General features: G+C 37.0%; 1 protein-coding gene across 6 annotated transcripts in view; it reads right to left on the bottom strand.

The window, feature by feature from the left end:
• Positions 1–20,615, bottom strand: part of ZNF385B (zinc finger protein 385B) — a 372,985-nt gene that overhangs the window by 142,213 nt on the left and 210,157 nt on the right. The window contains exon 1 of one of the 6 annotated variants that reach the window (XM_061434023.1): positions 17,656–17,727. The exons of the other annotated variants lie outside the window; for them this stretch is intronic. The gene's annotated coding sequence lies outside the window, so the exon portion shown is untranslated. Of the gene's footprint in view, positions 1–17,655; positions 17,728–20,615 lie in introns of those variants that run through there. 6 annotated transcript variants of the gene reach the window in all.

Below are 20,615 nucleotides of genomic sequence, written 5' to 3'. Positions count from 1 at the left end.
GTCCGATATTAAAATGGTTATCTCATTAGAGAGAGAGACTTAAGGAAGCCACTGGAATAATCTTTATTCTGCCATAGGAAATTTTAGGTAGATAACCTAGGATGACACAAGACAAGTATTTGAAAAAACATTCACCCTTTGTATGTGTCATGATAAATGAAAGAGAGATCTGTGTTATGGACTGATACTTGTATTCTCCCAAAATTCATATGTTGAAGCTTTATTTCTCAGTGTGACTATAGTTGGAGACAGGGCCTATGGAGAGGTGATAGTTAAATGAGGGCATAAAGGTGGGGCCATAATCCAATAGGGCTCATGCCCTTATGCGTGCTGTGCTAAGTTGCTTCAGTTGTGTCCGACTCTTTGTGACCCCATGGACTGTAGCCCACCAGGCTCCTCTGTCCGTGGGGATTCTCCAGGCAAGAATACTGGAGGGGGTTGCCACACCCTCCTCCAGAGGATCCTCCCGAGCAGGGATTGAACCCAAGTGTCTCTGTGTCTCCTGCACTGGCAGGCAGGTTCTTTCCCACTAGTGCCATAGGAAGCCCCGATCCCCTTCTAACAAAGGGTAAACACCAGAGCACTATCTATCTGCCTTGGAAGGACACACAGAGAAGGCAACTACTCACAAGCCAGGAAGAGAGTTCTCACCAGAAACAGAATCTGTGGGAACCTTGACCTTGGACTTTCTAGTCTGCAAAACCGTGGGAAATAAATGGCTGTTGTTTAAGTGGCTATAGCATCTTCTCATAGCAACCCAAGCTCATTAACACCATCAGTATCATGCTCATCCTTCATACTGCTGATGTCAACTCAAGGGCAGGGCCAACCAAGCTGTGTCCAGCTACCAAGTGGAGAGCAGTGTGGTCTGAGAGATCACATGAGGGTCTGACAACATACACTTTGAACTCATGAATGTAAGAATGTCCTAGGTAAGCTTAGCATGAATGGGGCTCTGTATAAACTGCTTTGCCTGGAACCAAACTGTCCAAGTTCAGCATGTTAAAGTAAATATCCTTAGGAAACCAATCAAACTAAATCAATAGAAAAATGGAAAAAAAGTTCCTAAAGATGCAGTCCCACATCTGTAAGTATAAATTATTGTTAAAAGTTTAAAAGTGAACCCATGCTAAAAGTAGAATGTAGAATTCCAATTAACAAAATTACAACTGAACAAATAAAATAATTTCTATATAAAAACAAGTAACATAATTCTACTTTGTATCTTTCTTTTTCCACCGGGACACTGTTCCTAAATTAATCTATCAGTTTCCTGAGCTAGAGGAAAAGCTAGCTGAGACCATTGCATATAAAACAAGTACACTTTGAAATAATTCTGCCACTTATTTTCCTTAGGATGAATATAAATCATTTCTTGGGAGCTGTGTCTTAATTTGAAGAAGATAAACAAGTTTTCAAATGCAAACATAGCTTCCCAGAAAGGTCCATCCTAAATCCTGACTAATGGCAAAAGTCATAGTTGATAAAATGTTGCCACCTACCTTATCTTTTTACTCTCCTCCTCTTTCAGATGAGTTAAAGAGAATGTCATTTAGAGAGCATTCATTCCATGTAAGGCACTACTCCAAGTGCTTATGGCAGGCCCTGCTAATTTTCTTGTCAGTCTCCACAATACCAAAATACTAGTTTGGCCAAATTGCTTCCCAGCTAAAAGAAAACATTTCCCAGCTTCCATTACAGTTAGCTGGGGCCACATAACTAGGTTCTACCCAATGAGACGTAAGTGGAAGTGATAACTTCCGGGTCACACCCTTGGAAGGAAAGATGTGTTTCCTTCAGTTTCTCCTTCCTGTGACCTGGAATGTGGAAGTGAGGGCGAGTTGAACACGTGGGGAGAAAAAAAATGGAATGCAGATCAGAGGTGGCTAAGCAACAAGATGGGGTAGCCTGAGTTTCCGAAAAGCTGTTATTCCATTCATGGGTTGTTAGGTAAGAAGAAATAAGCCTCTGGTTTGTGAGAGTCACTGTATTCTTGAGCATTTGTTATAGTAATCTATCTTGTATTTTCATTAGTAAAGGATTGTACATATACTTTGTGAGGTACATTACCTCACTTTTACTAGAGATTGAGGGTTAGAGAGATTTTAAAACTTTCTTATAATCACATATGTAGGAAGTGGTGAGACCAGGATTTTAATCACGTGCCTTACCCATTAGACATTTTTTTATAGTAATAGAGATAAAATGATGAATCTATAGAAGATTAGTACTGGCCACTTTCTAACACCTGATCTATTAATCTCATAGGATTATAAAAAGGCTTCAGTTTTCTTGAATTAGAATCTGTGGCACAAACCTCTGTTTTTCTAATAAAGAACCTGACAGTTACCAATCCCTCCAGGATCTTTCTCTCTTGTTTTCCTAATGGAACAAACTATTCCTGGGCTGTGCAGTGGAGGGCTAATCAGAAAGCCCTAATAATTTACAAAATAATACATTGGGAAATCACAATGACTCAGAAACAGATGAGAGGGATTTTTGATGTGCATTTTCTTCCCTAGTGTTATCCTTAGATTAACACATAAATTTGTTCTCAGAAGGTAATATGCTTATATTCATTCAACATTTAACAAGCATTTATTGAGTGCCTACTCTATGTCAGGTATTTTAGATATTGGGGAGACATCAGAAAACAAACTAGACAAAGTCTATGCAAGCTTGGAAAATATACTCGATCAAATATACTGGGAACAATGTCCTATACATGTGAGTATGACAGCCTTTCAATATGTGTCAGAAATTTGTATTTTTAAAATAAACTATATTTTGGAATAAATTTGACTTTATAAAAAAATTATGAAGTTAATACAGAGAGTTCCTGTATATTCCTCATCCAACTTCCTCTAATATGAACACCTTATTACATGGTACATTTGTCAAAACTGAGAAATAAATATTGGTACATTTCTATTAACAGAAGTCCAGACTTCATTTATATTTCACTAATATTCTTTCCGCATCCAGAATACAATCCCCAAATACCACGTTACCTTTACTTATCAAGCTTCCTTAGTCTCCTCTAGTCCCTGACAGTTTTCTTAGTTCTTTTTTATCTTGAACTTGAAAAGTTTGAGAAGTACTGGTATTTTGTACATTTCCCTCAATTTGGGTTTGTTCACATGTTTTTTTCATGGTTGATCTGGAGTTATGAGTTTCTTGAAAGAATACCACAGAGGTAAAGTGTCCTTTTCATCACTTCATACCAACGAATAGATGACATTGATGACTTATTCCTGGTGATGTTAACGCTGATCTCCAAGGACGCCTACTTCTGTTTCCTAGAGAAGGTATTTAGAAATTCAGCTCTGGACACTAGGTGTGCTCAGTGCTACTAAGGTATCACTGTTTCTACCCTTTTCTTAGTAAACAATATGATTATAAAAAATTAAATACGTTTTGAATGTCAGAACTAATGATCTCCATTTCTAAATGTCTGCATCAAAACTAGTAAACTTATTTGGGAATACATTCATATGTATGTACACATACTAATTTGGAGGTGGTAAAATAATGTTATAGAATGATAAATTAACTCTTTAAATGCTACATTTCTGTCCTTTAAATTCTAAGATACTAGGTCTTAAGGGAATTTACACAAGAACACACTTACTGTTAGCAGAAATGTGTTTTGGAAGGCTCCTTAAAAGAAAGAGGGCATGACTTTCTTCACCCTACCCTCTAGACTGCTGCCTGGAGAACAGAAGTGGTGAGTGGAGCTCTAGCAGACATTCTAAGTACCAGGGCCATATTTAGGACTGGCAAAATGTTGAGCTAAAAGAGCCGGGTTTCCTTAATGAATTTTTGGAGGCATAATACAAATATTGGATTGTAGACCTCCAGACTTCTTTTGTGTAGGAGAAAAATAAACTACCTTCATAAGCCATTACTATCAGAGTCAAGTGCAATTCCTAACTAATACAGGTAGTTTTTAGAAGAGGCAGAAGGAAATGTTTTCCATAACAAGGACTTTAGTCCATGAGATTATCAAAACAACACTATGCTTATAACTGAGAAAAGGACACTATTACACTTGCTTAGGTATATAAAACTCAGTATTGAAACTAAGCCAGAATTTAAACCAAGCCCTATTCGCCCATCACAACATGCTAAAACATCTTGCTTACAGTAGGTACCTAGAACTATATCAGTTGCTAGTAATGGGTACAAACATATACATTTTTATATCTCACTCAACTAGTAGTATAGCACAATATTTAAATAAGTAAAATCAAATCTATTTAAATATGCAACAAGACAGAAACATGAATCCATAGTTTGAGCCCTCCTACTGCTCTCCATGATCAGACTTCAAACAGTAGAAGTGGCATCAAGGCTATTTTAGAAGTATAACCTCAGAACCTATTGCCCTCTGTCCACATATGTAGTTTTTCTCTCTGGGTCTGAATGTGACACCATTCAAACCATCCATCAATCTTTCCCACCTGCTTATGCACTTACGTTTACTGAGCATTTACCATTTGCCAAGCAGCTTTTACTTCCTGCATATAGCTGTTAGCTATCGTATGTACGATGTCAGATAAAACACAATTCCTCTTCTCCAAACCTTATAGTTTAGTGAGAGAAATAGAAAAAGAAATAGTATGCAATTACAATACAATGGGTTTTCTCATCCTCAGCTAGTGACATTTAGTACTGAATGATTCTTTGTTGTAGGGGCTTTACATTGTAGGCTATTTAGCAGCACCCTGGCTTCTACTCACCAGGTGCTGGGAGCACCCCAATGCTTTATTACAACCAAGTATCTCTAGACATTGTCAAATGTCCCCAAAGGACAAAAATTACCCTCCTACCTCCCACTCCCACCCTTCTCCCTCCCACCCTAACTGAGAACTGCTATAATAGAGTATAATCCACCATAAAACTACAAAAGATGGGTATTTAATAATGGAGGCCTGAGGTCAAAAATTTTTCTGGAGGAAGTCAGTCTTGCACAGAGGTTTGAATGTTCAGTAAAACTCAGACAGGTAAAGTAAATGATTGCATGTATATATTTATTCTTATGTGTAACAAGAAGGTCTTCTAAGCACGTGCAAAGACTCAGAATTTATAGAGTACAATATATCTGCGAGAAAAAATGAGATTTAACCTGCTTAGCGTGGCAAGCAGGTTAAACGCGAGCAGATGAATGCAGAGATGCAGTCATGACAAGATGAGAGATTGTAATCAGAAAAAGCAAACATTTGAGGAAGGAGGAGTTCACTTTGGGATGTGTTAAATTTGAGTTGCCTAAGGGACAGACAGGTGAAGATGTTTAGTATACAGTTAGATTTTTGTTTCTGGAACATAAGGACATGACCAGGTCCTAGAAGAGACACTAGCTACACACAGAGGTTGTATGTGTGGATGAATGGCCCAGGGAGAATAGAGTTCCAGGAAGGAGGAGCCCATGACCCGACAGTGGCAAAGTGGACAGAGGTGAGGGACAACAAGGGTGATCATGATGTCACAGAGGGAAAATGAGAGCATTTCATAATCACGACATAAAGATCAAGTAGGCTGAGGAGGGAGACACTCGACTGGAGCTGGCAACGGAGAAGACACGGTAGCCTTTGTGAGAACCAAGGTGTGTTCTTACAGTGGGCTGGAGTGAATGGGGTGGAATCAAGGAGAGATACCCTCAAGACATTTGCTAAGTGACAAACAGTGAAAAACAAAAGCAAATGGAAGGTGGGTGGGGATGGGTAGGAGGAATTTTCAGCATGAATTCTGACTTCAGGTCAGCTGTGGCTGCTGCTTACAGGCTCTGCTCTTGTTTCTGGCTTTCTGAGTCTCCTGGGTATTCATATTAAGCTATCTCATAGAATTTCTGAATGTGAGCACTTAACCGGACTGTTTTTGCCTCTTCACAATATGCTACATGATTCAGGGTGACTTAACAGTGCCCATTTACTTGTCTACGGTATGTCTTCCAAATAAAGAATCAATTTTTTATACCCTACTCATTCGGCACCAATATTATTAAGTTCCCTTCAAAAACACAATGATTCTAATAGTTTAAAAGCAAGACAATAAGACATTTTATCAAGCTCTAAAATATATTTACATTAAGTATGTTTATGAAAATCTTCTTTTGAATTAAGAGGTTTTGACCTAGCAGTCTTGAATAACTGACTCATAGGAGGCAAAAGCTAACAGGATTATAGAGACCTTCATCTTCTTTATTCATCCTTCATCCATTCAGTGATTTTAGACAAATCCCTTTCCTCATGTCTTAGTTTTTTCTCTTCCACTCCATAGCCACTACTCTCTTTCATCACCTCTCCCTGTGCCTCTGTCATAACCTTCTAAGTGGATTTCTTGCATCTAATCTTTTTCATATTTGAATAGAGTGGTCTTCCTAGAACACATTTATGAACAGCTGACAAACTCTACTTGAAACTATCATGGCTTCTCATAAAAATCCAAACTTTTGTGTCAAGTAAAGCCTTTTCCACTTGTTCTAGCTATTTCTTGCATGTTTTATCTCATGCTTGCATTCTACCCACACAGGCTCTCTGTAGGTTTTGAGGCTTTATGCTGACTTAGTCCTATAGTCCTGTGCTCTTATACCTTCTATATCTTGTTCATTTGGTGAATAACATCCAAATTCAGTTCAAATTTATATTATTTATTATTCAGGTCAAATAATATTCAAATTTAAGTTCAGTTCCGTTCTTCTCTGTAGAGTCTTTGTCAATCTCCTTTCTTTCCCCTAAACCCAGACAGAACTAACTATTCTTCTTTTGGTAACCCACCCCAAGACCAAAAACTTGTACCTTACATAAATATCTGTTATTACTATCAAAACCACTTTACTGCAAGATACAGAAAAAGTATTTGGTAAAATTCAACATCCATTCATGATAAAAGTTCTTACCAAAGTAGGCATAGTGGGAACATATTTCAACTTTATGACAAACCTATGGCCTACATAATACTCAATGATAAAAAGCTGTAAGCCTCCCCACTAAAATCTGGAAAAAGACAAGGATATTCACTCTCACCGCGTCTATCAATATAGTATTGGAAATCCTAGCCACAGCAGTCAGACAAGAAACAGAAATAAAGGGTATTCAAATTGGAAGAGAAGAGGTGGAACTTCTACCATATAGAGATGACATGATACTACATAGAGAAAACCTTAAAGACTTCAACAAAAGCTGCTAAAACTGATAAACTAATCCAGCAAGTTAGCAGGATACAAGATTAATGTGCAGAAATCTGTTGCATTTCTTTACTTTAAAAGTGAAATATATGTTCATGGATTGGAAGAATCAATATAGTGAAAATGAGTATACTACCCAAAGCAATTTATAGATTCAATGCAATCCCTATCAAGCTACCAACAGTATTCTTCACAGAGCTAGAACAAATAATTTCACAATTTGTATGGAAATACAAAAAACCTCGAATAGCCAAAGCGATCTTGAGAAAGAAGAATGGAACTGGAGGAATCAACCTACCTGACTTCAGGCTCTACTACAAAGCCACAGTTATCAAGACAGTATGGTACTGGCACAAAGACAGAAATATTGATCAATGGAATAAAATAGAAAGCCCAGAGATAAATCCACGCACATATGGACACCTTATCTTTGACAAAGGAGGTAAGAATATACAATGCATTAAAGACAATCTCTTTAAAAAGTGGTGCTGGGAAAACTGGTCAACCACTTGTAAAAGAATGAAACTAGAGCACTTTCTAACACCATACACAAAAATAAACTCAAAATGGATTAAAGATCTCAACATAAGACCAGAAACTATAAAACTCCTAGAGGAGAACATAGGCAAAACACTCTCTGACATACATCACAGCAGGATCCTCTATGATCCACCTCCCAGAATATTGGTAATAAAAGCAAAAATAAACAAATGGGACCTAATTAACCTTAAAAGCTTCTCCACGTCAAAGGAAACTATTAGCAAGGTGAAAAGACAGCCTTCAGAATGGGAGAAAATAATAGCAAATGAAGCAACTGACAAACAACTAATCTCAAAAATATACAAGCAACTCCTACAGCTCAACTCCAGAAAAATAAACGACCCAATCAAAAAATGGGCCAAAGAACTAAATAGACATTTCTCCAAAGAAGACATACAGAGGGCTAACAAACACATGAAAAGATGCTCAACATCACTCATTATCAGAGAAATGCAAATCAAAACCACTATGAGGTACCATTTCACACCAGTCAGAATGGCTGCGATCCAAAAGTCTACAAATAATAAATGCTGGAGAGGGTGTGGAGAAAAGGGAACCCTCTTACACTGTTGGTGGGAATGCAAACTAGTACAGCCACTATGGAGAACAGTGTGGAGATTCCTTAAAAAACTGGAAATAGAACTGCCTTATGATCCAGCAATCCCACTGCTGGGCATACACACTGAGGAAACCAGAAGGGAAAGAGACACGTGTACCCTAATGTTCATCACAGCATTGTTTATAATAGCCAGGACATGGAAGCAACCTAGATGTCCATCAGCAGATGAATGGATAAGACAGCTGTGGTACATATACACAATGGAGTATTACTCAGCCATTAAAAAGAATACATTTGAATCAGTTCTAATGAGGTGGATGAAACTGGAGCCTATTATACAGAGTGAAGTAAGCCAGAGGGAAAAACATAAATACAGTATACTAACGCATATATATGGAATTTAGAAAGATGGTAACAATAACCCGGTGTACGAGACAGCAAAAGAGACACTGATGTATAGAATAGTCTTATGGACTCTGTGGGAGAGGGAGAGGGTGGGAAGATTTGGGAGAATGGCATTGAAACATGTAAAATATCATGTAAGAAATGAGTTGCCAATCCAGGTTCGATGCACGATACTGGATGCTTGGGGCTAGTGCACTGGGACGACCCAGAGGGATGGTATGGGGAGGGAGGAGGGAGGAGGGTTCAGGATGGGGAACACATGTATACCTGTGGCGGATTCATTTTGATATTTGGCAAAACTAATACAATTATGTAAAGTTTAAAAAGAAAAGAAAAGAAAAGAAAAAAAAAGTGAAATATAAAGAAGGAACGTAAAAAAAAAAATCCCTTAAAAATTACATAAAAATACTTAGGAATAAATCTAACCAAGGAGGTGAAAGACTTCTATGCTGAGAACTATGAAACACTAATAAAGGAAATTGAAAATGATCAAAGATATCCCATGCTCTTGGATCGGAAGAATCAATGTTATTAAAATGGCCATACTAAGCAAAGCACTTCCAGATGTACAAGCTGGATTTAGAAAAGGCATAGGAGCCAGAGATCAAATTGCCAACATCCTCTGGATCATAGAAAAAGCAATAGAATTCCAGAAAAACATTTACTTCTTCATTGACTACGCTAAAGCCTTTGACTGTGTGGATCAGAGCAAACTGTGGAAAATTCTTAAAGAGATAGGAATTCCAGACCATCTTACCTGCCCCCTGAGAAATCTGTATGCAGGTCAAGAAGCAAGTTAGAACAGGACATGGAACAACAGACTGGTTCCAAATCGGGAAAGGGGTAGGTCAAGGCTGTATATTGTCACTCTGCTTATTTAACCTATATGCAGAGCACATCATGCAAAATGCCAGGCTGGATGAAGCACAAGCTGAAATAAAGACTGCCAGGAGAAATATCAATGTATACCTGTGGTGGATTCATTTTGATATTTGGCAAAACTAATACAATTATGTAAAGTTAAAAATAAAATAAAATTAAAAAAAAATATCAATAACTTCAGCTATGCAGATGATGCCACCCTTATGGTAGAAAGCAAAGAAGAATTAAAGAGCCTCTTGATGAAGGTGAAAGAGGAGAGTGAAAAGTTGGCCTAAAACTCAACATTCAAAAAATGAAGATCATGGCATCTGGTCCCATCACTTCATGGCAAATAGATGGGGAAGCAATGGAAAGAGTGACAGACTTCCTTTGGCTCCAAAATCACTGTGGACAGTGACTGCAGCCATGAAATTAAAAGGCACTCACTCCTTGGAAGAAAAGCAATGTCAAACCTTGACAGCATATTAAAAAGCAGAGATATTACTTTGCCAACGAAGCTCCATCTAGTCAAAACTATGGTTTTTCCAGTAGTCATGTATGGATGTGAGAGCTCGACAATAAAAAAGGCTGAGCACCAAAGAATTGATGCCTTCAAACTCTGGTGCTGGAGAAGACACTTGAGAGTTCCTTGGACAGCAAGGAGATCAAACCAGTCAATCATAAAGGAAATCAACCCTGAATATTCACTGGAAGGACTGATGCTGAGGCTGAAACGCCAATACTTTGGCCACCTCATGTGAAGAGTTGACTCATTGGAAAAGACCCTGATGCTGGGAGGGATTGGGGGCCGGAGGAGAAGGGGACGACAGAGGATGAGATGGCTGGATGGCATCACCGATTCAATGCACATGAGTTTGGGTGAACTCAGAGAGTTGGTGATGGACAGGGAGGCCTGGCGTTCTGTGATTCATGGGGTCGCAGAGTCGGACACGACTGAGTGACTGAACTGAACTGAAACTAGAGCTCTCAGCATTATACTGGGACACCATCTCATCTGTTTAAAAAGTAGGTACCCAGGGCCCAACTTCATAGGTTTCTACCTTTACTGAACCATGTTTTAATACCAAATATTTGAATAATTATTTGATGAGAAAATGGTACTTTCAGATTGAGAGAGGAAAGTGAGACAATTTAAAAGTGATGTATTCTTTCTCATTTTCTTTCCTACTCTCTGCCCCTTCTACCTGGTTGATCAGTTAACATCATTTACATATTTTTAAAGCGTTCAGAATCCCTAAGTACATACCAGCTGAATAAAAATTAAGGATTACCCTCATTCTTCTTATTGACAGAAGAAGAATTTGTCTTAGATTAAGAATTTTCTGTAAGTACTTCATACTAAAATAATCGAGTAGTTTGAAATTGTTTTGTTTGTATTCACTAAATAAATTCTAGACTTCCTTGGAATTATATGATTACATTTCCTTATATGAGGAAACTAAGTTTGTATTAGATGACAACTTTTTTCTAAGTGGCCATGAAAATAACTAGCTTGTCCTTTTCATTCATGATCACAAACAAAACAGAACATTTAACTGGTGAATATGTTTTATTTGGAATGCTTTAATAGTTTCTTAGTATGTAACATTAATATGTAAAGGCCCTAAAGAGCCCATTAAAACTCTGCACAACAAGCTGCATTTTAATAATGCAGAGATGATGTGAGATGAAAGCCAATTTCTGCCATTTAGGTAACATTAGCAAAAAACAATTTCCTGAAAGAGCTGAAGCTTATAAGTAAGACACTTAAAATGAACATGTTCTACAGATGGCAGAACTTAACATTGGCCCCAAAAGCACAGGAAAAAGAGAAGATTAAAAAAGATTCCTTCCAAACCCAGCTTTTCTTTCAAGTCTTCTGCTCAGAAGAGGATCAAGGGTACTAATGAATATTCAATGTCTAGTTTCTTCTAATAATAAATTCCATTTCTAAATCTATTAATATGAAGTAAAACAAACTTGCCCTATATTTAGTTTCTCTCAAAAGATAAAGTGGTCTTGCATATCCCTTTGGGAGCTGGTAGGGCTTGAACACGATAAGACTTGACTTTCTGGTGGTGGTGGTTTAGTTGCTAAGCTGTGTCCAAGTCTTGCTACCCCATGGACAGTAGCCTGCCAGGCTCCTCTGTCCATGGGATTCTCCAGGCAAGAATACTGGAATAGGTTGCCATTTCCTTCTCTAGGGGATCTTCCTGAACCAAGAATCGAAACTGGGTCTCCTGCATTGCAGGCAGATTCTTCACCAACTGAGCTGTGAGGGAACCCCTGACTTTCTGGGGTGAGGTCAAAAGCTGGGTGCCATTTTCTCAATGCCCATCTCTAACCACCATTGGAAAGGTGAGCACTTTGCAGCCCCTTTTCTTTGGATCCACAATGCTTCTGATTTAAATCAGAAATCTTGTTCTGTTTGAGCAAATTTTCATTTCAAAGAGGCAGAATGAATAAGGAAGATGGTTTTTCTCATCTCTGTATTGAACATCCCACAAGTTGAGACCCAGTCCTGCCATCATTCCTCATGCATGTAGAGATAAGAGGTGGGATCTGAGTTCTGTCAGACTTACCCACCATGATTCCTAAAATCATCTTCCAATTTAGTCTCTCTCTCTTGGGAAGGAGCCTGAGGGCATGAAAACCACTCATTCATCACCTGCCACACCAGTGAGTCTTTGAGCAGACATCCTGGGCTGGCATAATTTGCTTGACAGCTCTGAGTTCAACATGCCTAGTGCCTGAAGCCTCTTTTCTTTTCCATATAAATGTTATAGCGCACTGTCCTTTCTGTACATGGATGATGTTCCTGACCCAACATCAATGGTGGTGAATCTGAACAGCAAAATGTGATGATACAGTAGGGCTGAGCTTGAGGGGTAGACAAAGAAGGAAAATGTCACAAAATGACAGAAACTCTTGAAAAACCCTACCTAGCATCTCAGAGAAAGCTCTGCATTAGTCTGCACTTCAGGATTTTAGAACTCCCCACTTTCAGCCACTCTGGTATATTTTTCGTATTTTGGATTAGCTTTCAGGCAAACTCCTATTATCTAAAACGATTTCATATGTTGACTGGTACACCCTATATTTAAGGGACAAAGTAGCATTAAATAATAATCATACTCAAACACTTTGGGGAAAATTAAGGAAGACATGTCAGCTCTAATTTTGAATTTTCTTGTTACTTGTTAGTTTGCTCTTAAGTCTTAATGCCAGGAGGAAATAAAAAACTATCATTACTCTCGAATTGCTCAATGGCTTACACGAAGTGAACAGTGGGCTTGAGTCTGCTCTAACTGTGTTAATTTCTACTTGTATTAGCAGACAGCCCAGCACTGAATGACCCAGCTTCCAGTTCATGCTCCCATCAAATCCAAAGAAGTCAGAGCTGCCCAAATACACACATTCCACAGGGAAAAGAGACCAGTAAAGAAGAGAAGACTAAAGAGAGAGAGAGCATGTGTACATTTCTAAAGTGGGCTAAATGGGAGGCGGTATTAGCACTTCTTTAATCCATAGCAATTTCCTGCACTCCAGAAAAGGGGAGAGAAATAGCAGTTCTCTTCCACCCCAATTAAAGTCTGGATTACATGTCTATTTCCTATTTGTTTATTCCCACTGAAACTGAATCTGATACATGAAGAATGTTTTCTATAGGGTCCAAGAATTTAGAAAGAATTGACCAAGCCTTACTCTACCTTACTAGCTCCATGAACACACAGGAAAATGTCACTGAGACATCATCAGTTTAATCACTGGAATACAAGCAAGTTTAGAAGTGTGAGACTGTCCTATGTCAGTGATAGGAATTGATTCCTATGGAAACCTATGTAACAGGCCAATTTGGGAAAAAAACCACAAAAAAACAGATGTTACTGTGATATAAATATTTATTGCTAGTGTTGATCTGCTGATTTTTCTTTTGGGAGGCAGATAAAATATAGTCAGATATCTAATTCAAGATTCATTAAACTTTCACCATAAGGACAAAAGTTCTAAAAAGGGGAAATGTAGACTAGTATAGCAGAAAGCACCTGTTTAAAAAGGGCTGGGTTAACTTCCTTGCTATAGAATCTGTGTGTGACCCTAGAGAAGTCACCTAAACTTCCTCTAAACAGGGAAACTAATATCTACATCAGTAGCTGATGCCATATTCCAGGGTTGTCAGAACTGAGTGAGAGAGGGAACAGACTCTGAGGACAGACAGCTGGGGTTTGAACACAAGCTTCACAGCCTCAGGAGAGTCTGGCAAATGAATGAATCTGTGTTTCAGGTCTCTCATTTGTAAGATGGGGATTATGTTAGGATTTATTAATATTTCATGATATAATATGAGACAATGTATCCATGGGTGTTTAGCGCAAAGCCTGGCATCTGAGACTTCTACCTGCATCCATTTACTTGTTTTATCTGTGACTGTTGTTGCTATTATTATCACAATTATTTTTCCATCCAGAATGTGGTAGTGCTCAATAAATAGTAGCTTTATTTCTCCTTTTAAAATCCTCTTTCTGGCCCCTTTGAAGAATTTTACATGGTTACCACTACATAAATATCATTTGATGGTTTCAGCTTTCACTTTAGACACATGCTTTACCGGACACACACACTTGTGATGACTGATGGTAACCACAAACCTAGAAAGTAAAGGTTTACTGAGACTTTGGAGAGTTTCTAATTATCCAGCTACTTATTGCAAAGATAAAACATCTCAGTCCCAAAGTGGCTCATTCCTCACAAGAAACAATCTATGAATATATACTTTATATATTTAATATTTCAATATAAATTATACCTATATATACAAACACATATATATCTATATATATTCAAGCTCTTAGAAACTCTTTTTGTAATCATATGAATTTTTTATGCTAGTATTTTTTTTATTCTTTTCACTGTATATTTCCTATTCATTCCATATAATTAAAATTGCTCACTCAGTCCTTTCTGTATTAGCTGTATACTGTAGCTCTAAAATGAAATTTCTTCAGCTTCCCTGTGGTTCTTGGATTAAGGAAAAATGAGAACATTTCTATTAGAAGATGTTTTACTTTGAGTAGAACATACTTTTGTTGTCTAGGAAAATACAGACTACAATTAAAGTGCTTAGAGGGACATGGCTCTCAAGCAAGCAAATAGAACCCGGTGGGATACAGGGGATTGGGCTGGCTAATGCTTTTCCTACAAACCTTCTTAAAAGACTTTGTATAATGATCATCCCTAGAAAGTTGCTCCCCTAGTGAACCTTTAACTTAATCCCTTCTAAGCTGGGTTAATTTCTTAGAAGCACCTCAAGACTGTTCCACCCAATGGTGACCTCAGCACCTGCTATGGCTTCAGAGTAGAGAATAAAAGCAACTGGCCCTTCTCCTTCTGCTGTAACTTGTCCGTTGTTCTGTATACTTTACACTAGGAACGTGTTCTCCTTGGGGTTAACATAGATTCTCTCTCTTGTCCTCGTAAATTGGACATGATGGAATGTGTTGATTGTCCTTAATAGATAAACTGAGGCACAGGCAAAGCCTTTCAGTGATTTGTCAAGCATCAGAGCTGTTCGGCTGAAGCTGAGGGTCTCCCTCCAAGTCTATTCCATAAGGCCACTTGGACCCCAAGGTCCCTTCCGCTCCAGCGACTCTAAGTGTCATACAGCTTCTTTTCTTTATCCTCAGTGGAAAACAAGTCCAAGAGCCTATCTCATGCTTCATAATGAGAAAATGTAGTCATGTTAGCAGTAGTGTGGTTAGTTATTTTGAGATCACAAATTGTGTAGGAACAGTATCTTTTCAAAAATTAAATCACTGAAATCTGAGCACACTCCATTTATGAAGAATAAACAGTTATGAATGCTCTCAAAAATGAGGCAAATCTGAGGCTGGCAGATCTCTCTTTCTTTACCTGCTCTTCCCCCCTTTTTCATTTTTTTTTTTTTTCTGGAAAACACGTAGAACTTCCAGCAGTGATGTAGTTAAGAGCGCTCTACATTCTCTAGGTATTCACACAGGCAAACATAATGTCTACTTAGAAAAAAAAACTGTTTCCTTAAATAACTGCCACTTTATTAACTCATAAGTATAGTACTGGACACTGTAATTTAATAGTCTCAGTCAGTTGGACGGCTAAAATACACAATTCAATCATAACAATCATTACACCATCTCCACATTTTTATAGAACGCTTTACTTTGGCAATAAGTATACCTCATTAAAAAAGTGAGCATGGAAGTATGACACTGCGATTAACTCCCTGTTACGCTTACAGCAGCAGCAGAACCCAACAGCAAGTTTCATCCTGGAAAAGTGCTACTATTTGGTAACTGGGGAAAAAAATACTGAATGAAAGTACACTGTAAGATTGTTGGATACTTTTTCACATACAAAATATAAAATTCTTTGGAATTATGTTTTATTATTTCATGGTCCAGATGGGGTTGTTGCATGACATTAACAAGGTAACAAAATGTTAAACTGAAAGTATGTTGGCTCTAACTGAAAGCTGTATGTCTAAACAGCTTATGGAAGGGTTTTGGCAGTCTAATCACCAGATATTTTACTCTGCTATGTCTTCATTTTTGTTGGTAGCAGACTCTACTGTCATCTCAAAACTCCCTAAAACCTTATACTAAGTATATTGTAAGTAAACATTGTGAATCTTCAAATGGGAATACTGTCTGTTGCAAGCTACATGGGGATCCTAAAATCAATTCTTTGCAGTAAGCTTTATTTATTCAACTCACCATAAATAGTTATCATTAGATGGAGAGACAAAGGAAATAACTTGTCTGGGTTCAGTTAAATTTCTCCAAAATGTTACTATAAATTATGATAAAAAATAAGTTATTTGCTATTAGTAGGAATGAAAGCCCTGTCTGGGATAAGAAACATTTTCTTTAAACTATAATAAACACTGAAACATAACAAAAATAGCCTTCAAATATTATATATGACAAAGAATATTAAACTATCTGAAAAAGACACCACTCTATTAATTTTATTCTGTTTGCTGTAGCATTTTAAATATTTTGCATTTAAACACTTTTTCTTCACTCCAAATTATCAGCAACAATAGTGTCCTCTAAATTTTTTTCAAATCCATGATTTCATTTTATTAAAATTCCATTTATATTTCTAAAATATAATTTCAATAAGAATTTTTGTTAGGAATATTTTTTAAAATTATTGAAAGGAAAAATATCCTCTCATTTATTATAATTCTATAAGAACCTGGGTAGTTCAATCTTCTTGCATATAAACAAGAAAAAAGTGCTTAAATACTTGAAAACACTCCTAAAAGATGACAAAGTTCTGTAGAGTACACAGAGACCCCAGTGCCAAGGAAGGCAACTCCGTCCTTGCTGTTATTAATAACTTGGTTCTACCAAAATTTCAACTATTAAGTTCATACATTTTTATATACCATCATTTAGCCCAGCTTAGTTACAGCTAGGGTGACTATGTAATTTACCATTTAAACCAGAAGAGTTTTGAGAATGAAAGGAGAGGCTATTAATAGGCATAGACTGGGACTGTCCTAAGCGAACTGGGATAAATGATCACCTTAGTTATAGCAATCTTCCTTCAAAATCTTTCTAATATCATTAAGTTAAAGAGCACATGTGTAGTTGTCATATTCTCCAAATATAACTTCCACTACCAGGTCATATAAGTGATGATGGGAAAGGGAGGGGTGGAAGTAAAACAACCAGATGTATTTCAACTTTGAAAAGAAAAAGCTGGCAAAAAAGGACAAGAAGACCAAAGAAAATAAGACCATTTACTAGAAGAAAGTAAAGGTTAAAAAAAGTCACTTTGCTGCTTGAGAGACTTACTTATTTTCTTTTGAGCCCTTTGCCTACCAGTATAGGTTAGTAGTTTGTTTAATTTATTATTGTTATTAAGCAATTCTAATTTCAACTTCATTTGGCAGTAGCACAAATAAATCTGAATAAATATTAGACTAAGAGGTGGTTAATTGTCAGGTTTCATTAATGAACAGAGCTCAAAGCTACTGTAAAGGGTCTGCCACTCTCCAATGACAGCTCTGCTCACTTAGTCATTGTTATCTCATCAACATACACGTTATCATACCTACTTTTTTTGTATATGGTACAGCAGGGAAGAGATTGTTCACCACCACTGGCTTCTAAGTCTTCTTTGTGACTGCCCACATCTAAGCCCCAATGTTCTGAGTGTAAGTCACAGAAGATAATATCCTAAAATATGACTTGAGCCAGCTACTGGCACTTGGCCTACGGTTGATTCAGTTACTAAAACTACCATCATTGCTGCAAGCCCATTGTAAGCTGATGTTATTTTTGACATTAGTATTTTTTGATGTTATTTTTGACATTACTATTTTTGACATTATTTTGAGCTAGTTCAGATAAAGAGGAGGTGCGATGCCAAAACATGCTTGTTAAGTAGCACTCTCATTTCAGGACAACAATATTTTATTCAAACCGTGATACAAAGCCCTTGTCTGAAGTGATAAAGGTGAACTCTTACTATAAATTAGAAATGACTCACAGACTGCAGATTTATGATATCACAATAAAACAAATTTTATACAAGCATAAAATAAATGTCAATGAAAAATAATAACCTGATTTTTACCTTCATTTAGCGTTAATCACTAAACAGAGAACTTATCTTGTAAAAGTAAAAACTATCATTTAAAAAAATTTAAATCTGAAATTAGGACAGTTCAAAGGAAAAATCATCCTTTAACTATCTGATCTATGTTACTACTTTCAAAACAAAGAATTTGGCTTTTTTAAGTAAAAAAGCTTTCCTCGGCCTTTTTAGTTTAAATAGTTAAGCCTCTGTGTGGGAAACTGTGGGCTGTGTAAACTTCCTTTATTCCATCCTAGAAAGCTTAAAAACTGCATTTCTATAGAAACCATATAGATAGTATAGCATTTAAAAGACATTTCCAGAGCAAATCTTTTGTAAACAGTTTAGGAATATATATAAAATCTCTAGGAACCATTTTTCCTCTCTTTTGAACTATATGAGCTAAACTCTTTAGAATCTTTTAGAGAATCTAGTGATTAATATCTGTATTAGTTTCTATTGCTACATACCAAATTATCAACAAACTTATGGGCTTAGAACAACACTTATTTATTATCTCATGGTTCCACAGGTAAGAAGTTTGCGTGAGCTTGACTGGATTCTGTGCTTGGGATCTGACAAGGCCAGAATCAAGATGTAGTTTCTTATCTAGAAGCTCTTATCCAGAAGCTCTCAGTTCTGGTACCTGGATTACTGGTTCTGCCCTCTGAGTCATCCTGCCTTTTTCATGAACAGTAGCATATGTGTGCAATTGTAGTCTAATGAACCTACTTCCTATAGGTAGAAATTTGGAGTCCAATAGCCTCTTTTCATTTTGTACTCTTTTGTTTCTTTCCATGCAAATTGGTAGTGTCTCTGCTGATATAATTTTCTTAAGAAAGTTGTGGATTTCTTGTGGATGGCACAGCAATACTCTCCATTAGAAAGAAGCTACATTCACAACATTTTTTTGAGATAATCCTTTCTCTATCTTTGGCTCTTGTTGAGATGACTGAGGGCCAAAGAGATTTCTAGAAGATCTCTAATTTAACTGATATATAACGTTAATCTCTTATGACTGAACACTCTGATCTCTTAATCTTTCAAAGGTTACAGCAAAGATGGTTGTATATGGTGGTAGAGCCATACCTTTGGCCTTTTTTTTTTTTTAAATATGCCATACTTTCAGAGGTAATCTCTTAATTTTAGTATTTTTTTTTTCATCTGAATAGGATGAGAAGATCCCAAATTATCATACCCTGGTTCCTTTTTAAGTTCTTCTTTCAACTTATATCTCTCTTCTTGCATTTTGCTTTAATCAGCAAGAAGCAGGGCACATCTTCAACATTTTGCTCAGAATTCTCCTTAATAAGATATACCTACTCACCTTTTACAAGTTTTTAATATAACTGAAGGGCACAATTCCATTGAGCTTTGCCATTATATATCAAAGGTCTCCTGTCTTCTAGTTTCCAATAATATGTTCTCACTTCCTACTGTACCCCCACTAGCAACATGTTCAAAGTCCATATTTCTAAGAGTCTGTTCAAGGCAATCTAAGATTTTTCTACCATGTTCCTCAAAATTCTTCCAACCTCCAGCCACTTCCTTATTCCAATTCCATTTCTACATTTTCATTTAATTGTAATGGCAGTACCCCATTTCCAGGTATCTAATCTATCCCTTTGTACTAAGTTGCTTCAGTCGTGTCTGACTCTTTGCAACCCTATGGACTGTAGCCTGCCAGGTTCCTCTGTCCATGGGATTCTCCAGGCAAGAACACTGGAGTGGATTTTTATACCCTCTTCCAGGGGATATTCCTGACCCAGGAATTGAACTCACATCTCTTAGGTCTCCTGCATTGGCAGGCAGGTTCTTTATCACTAGAGCCACCCAGGAAACCCTAATCTATCCTTTCAGAAAGATCCTATTTCCCTTGGTTTTTGTTCTTGACTTTTCTTGGTTCTTGTGTTTTTAACCACATCTGGTACTTAGTATTTTTATTGTGGGTTCAGTGCATCATCTTATCTTAAACGCACAGCAACACTAACATGGTTCAGTAGTAGTATCTATAAAGTATGTACTACTATGCTTGTATTTTACAGATAAAATGTATACATTAGCACCTATGTTGGATATGGGCATGGCTTAATATGATGCTGATGACAGAAAATGCAACATCGATCTGTATCCTTCACAGTTATCTCGCAAAAGTCAGTACTATACTCTTGAAAATAAGCTTCTATTAGCCTTTCATGTTTCCTCCATTACTTTTCCTTTGGCCACTTCATCTTAGCTTATCACACAACTAATATAAAGCTATTTTTGTGCCAGTCTTTCATGGGTCCTCTTGATAAAAACTAAATTCCAACAGCTTGGGCACACTGAAATTTTTCATTAAAAAATCTTTGTTTTTTTTTTTAAAATAAATTTTTAAAAATATTATGTTTGTGTCTTACAGTTAGGGGAAAAACTAGATAACATTATTGCTTCATAAGC

The sequence above is a fragment of the Bos javanicus genome, chromosome 2 (genome assembly GCF_032452875.1).
Source record: "Bos javanicus breed banteng chromosome 2, ARS-OSU_banteng_1.0, whole genome shotgun sequence".
NCBI lineage: Eukaryota > Metazoa > Chordata > Mammalia > Artiodactyla > Bovidae > Bos > Bos javanicus.
This window is presented reverse-complemented; position numbering and strand designations above follow the sequence as displayed.